Genomic DNA, 3,846 nt, shown 5'->3' on the forward strand with positions numbered 1-3,846 from the left:
TAATCCTCATACATAATCCTAGGTCCAATTTCAATCATAATTAAGTGTCTAAATAATTGATCAACCTCAATAAATCTCAATCAAACATAATCCCACAATTACTCTTGCAACATCTCAAAAAATTTAATTTAAGGATAATTGGGTAATTAAGGATAAATTAGATAATTGAGAGTTAACTTAGACTAATAATAATAATAATAATAATAATAATAATAATAATAATAATAATAATAACAACAACAACAATAATAATAATAATGTATGAATGGCTAATAGTTATATCGAATTCTAATTAGGGCTTAGAATTGGACCTCAAGTGGTATTGGGCCATATTTTGGCTCAATTAGATAAACAATGTTTGAAATCTGAAATTTTGATCTTTAGCCGTAACCAAGAGTCAATTTGTAAGTTGTCAAACTCACTTTTTAGATCAAAAAATTAGAGTTTTGAGTGGGAATTCGAAGGGGAACAAAAAGGGCTCTACTAGGGTTTGTTGTAGACATCCAATTAAGTCTATTTAGAGCTTTTAATCACTTAGGTAAGTACTTATAACCTCTCCTCTTCCTCTCTTGTGCATTTTCGCCATGGTTTTTGGGTAATTCTTTGAGAATTTAAAAATGAATTGTGAGTTTGCCTAAAATTCTAACTTTAATAGGATAAATGAGAGTTTATTTAAGTGTATAATCTTTATGTTATGATGCTATTGATATTTTAAAATTTCAAGGTAGGGTTTGAAGTAAACCCTGGAGTTAATTTGTTGAGTTAGGAAGATTATGAGTTATTAATGGCATTGATTAAACTAATGAGAGTCTAAGTGAACTAATAGGACCTAAAAATAAATTTGGTTGTGGGTAGATGACTACAATTAGATTTTTAAATTTAGGCTTTGATTGGACTTAATTAAGGATAATTAATCATTAATGATTATTGGTGTATTTAATTGTAGATTGACCATTATTGATTCTATTGAGCTTATTGGAAGCTCTATTTAATATTCATAAGTACTCTTGGTTGGTAAACCAAAAGTTAAGGTAACCGAAAATTTTAATTATTGTATATCATAGTATCTGTAACTATAAATTATGTTGAGTTATCATTGGCTTAAGATGGGTAATATGAGCATGTTCATTAATATAATGACTTTGAGTTAATGTTGTATAATAAACAAGCCTAATAGTGATAAAAATGCTTTATGGCTACATGATAACCTGCAAGTTTTGTTTATGAATTTGTTGAGTTATTAAGATATACATGAATATATATATTTGCATATGTTGATTGAGCTTGCATGATCATGATGGATGAGAGTTCACCCTAAAATAATAGAAGATTAGAATGGTAAATGTAACATCCTGATTTTTATATAATAAAGAAATTGTGGAATTTAGGTTTTGAGGAAAAAAAATGATAATAATAGGAATTTATATTATTTGAGGTTATTTAGAAATAATATTATGATTAGGTATTTAATTATGAATTTAAAAATTTAAATTTAAAACCACATAAGCAATATTTAGTTAAGATATAATACATAAATAATTTTTTTTATGTGTGTGTTAAAAAAAAAAGAGAAGGTAGAAGGAACAAAAAAAAAGGGGGGGGTGGAAGGTTGTTGTTTCTAAGTCCCACATTGATTAGATGAGGGAAAAGAAGAGGTGGCTTCATGTATAAAAAGGAGGGGGTGTGTGCATTAGGAAGCATGAGAGGCTAAGATGCAATTTAGAGAAAATTGTAACTTTGGGCCCAAAGGTTTGAATAATTAAATTCAAACCTATAGTTTTTTTTTAATATAATTTTGGGACTCACAATCCCATTTTTATATTATTTTTCTCTCTTCCTCTCACGTTGCTCGGCGTTTTCTCGCAAGGGGGGATTATTTTCTTTTTCTTCAGGTATGTTCTAACTTTCCTGTTTAGATTAGCATTTAAAAATTTATTTAATTACAAAATTAATTTTATAGTTATTTTTTAAATAATATTAGCTTTCTAGTGATATGATTATTTTGTAGGATAGAGTAAATATTTTGATTAGGATTTTTTCTATAGGATAGTAAATCTGATGATATGATGGATTAAAAATATAGGTTAAAACTCTTAGGGATATAATAAATATTATAGAATATTTTCTTGAGGTTGAAACTCATGTTTAAGAATTTTTGAGTTAAAATCTAGATCTATATGGTTGAATTTATGTGGAATCTGAGATGTAGGGATAAACCTATGATTATTAAATATTTATTTAAGTATGAATAGGTATTTTTGAGGTTATAGAAAGGTGATTTGAGGCTTCAGGATAATTTTAAAAATTTAATTTATTTTTGAACGAATTTTTAGAATATAGAAGGATGAAATTGTGATACTAGAAGTGATTTGAGGATAAAAAAAATAGTTTATTAGGATACGAGAATTTTAGAAAAGAATTTGGGAAGTTAAATGAGGCATAAATCTTAAATTAGTGTTAATATGGATTATAGATCTAAGACTTTCTAACTATTTAAATTAGAGTTATTTATTTTAATGTAAAATTAATATATAGTATTGTGAAATAATTATGTAGATTATATTGACAAAGATAGTGGTGAAAAAGGAGTTGTGAAGGGGAACTTGTTATTCAAGACACAAGGTAACCATTATTAATGTGTTGTGATGAGTGTGTTTGTGAATGGTTATGTGTTGTTTTGTTGTTTGGAAAAATTATGAATTATTGAAAATAAATACTGTATATACTTGTTTGAAATTATTGCCAAGTGGGTTAAAAATTTATTTTTGTTTATCATGATGAGATATTATTGTTCGGATATATTCCTGTTTGGATATTTGAATGATGCATGACTTGTCAGGGTATTTTAATGTATGGTGTTAATGGGAATTTCTGTTCGGTTAATTATTACCACGTGGTAAGCCCTCATTGGACCCAATGAGTGGCGTGTCGCTTGGTCCAACTCACCTTTGGCCGGGTGATTTGGCGTCCGAGCATGGTGAAAGGAGGATATAAGGTGCAGTCATGCAATTAAATACTTGTTCGGTTTGTTTGAAAATATTGTTCGGTTAAATGTTTTGTGTGCCCACTTAGCAATCGCATGATTAGTTACATCCGCATGCATCATTACATATTAATTTTTGGTTACTGAGACTTTTAAGTCTCATTCCCCGTGGTTAATATTTTTACAGGAGCGAATCCGGCCGAGAAAGCACCAGAGGTGTAATTATGGTGTATGAGACACCATCTTTTACGTTGCCTCTTATTTTGGATTATACAATGTATCTTGTGCCAACTTAGGACATATCTTGTCTATGGAGCATGTAAACTCTAATCCTTTTTATTAAATGCATTTATATGTCCAAGAGGATTATGTCTGTCCCTTTTGATTCATGACCTAATTTAAATAACATGCTATGAGGATCATGTCTGTCCCTCATGGTTCTAATTGCTTTTTGAGATATTTTAAGACCTGTGGTATATTGTCTTGGATGTATCATGGTAGAAATTTTTCTACCATGATAAGGGTATGATAAGGGTTCAATGAAAAAAAAATGATTTCTTGAATTAATAACTTGCGAAAAATCGGTTTGTAAATTTGAGGGTGTTACAGTAAATCCACGTGGTGTGGCCTTCACTAAATTTGCACACAGTGGTTGGCATATTTCATTATTATATGTGCTTAATATTGCTGACAAACTACAAGTATGGCATGGGTCAGGCACGATGCTCAGTATCACTGATCCTAGATTGAATGGTATGGGTCGGGCACTTATGACACCCTGAAATTTGAGTAAGGGGAACCTATAATCCAAAAGTGAGTACAGGAGCCTTTAGCCGAGTGACCCTTCACAATTAGAGAGCGAG

At 29.8% G+C, this 3,846-nt stretch overlaps 1 long non-coding RNA gene across 1 annotated transcript; it reads left to right on the forward strand.

Annotated features, from left to right (window-relative positions):
• The first annotated feature begins 1,442 nt into the window (after positions 1-1,442).
• Positions 1,443-3,308, forward strand: LOC129292601 (uncharacterized). Its single transcript, XR_008588908.1, has 3 exons — positions 1,443-1,892; positions 2,557-2,622; positions 3,171-3,308. It is a non-coding gene; the product is annotated as an uncharacterized LOC129292601 (long non-coding RNA).
• The last annotated feature ends 538 nt before the right edge of the window (positions 3,309-3,846 follow it).

This window comes from Prosopis cineraria, unplaced genomic scaffold (genome assembly GCF_029017545.1).
Source record: "Prosopis cineraria cultivar Desert tree isolate PC_DT_omini unplaced genomic scaffold, ASM2901754v1 PC14, whole genome shotgun sequence".
Classification (NCBI taxonomy): Eukaryota; Viridiplantae; Streptophyta; class Magnoliopsida; order Fabales; family Fabaceae; genus Prosopis; species Prosopis cineraria.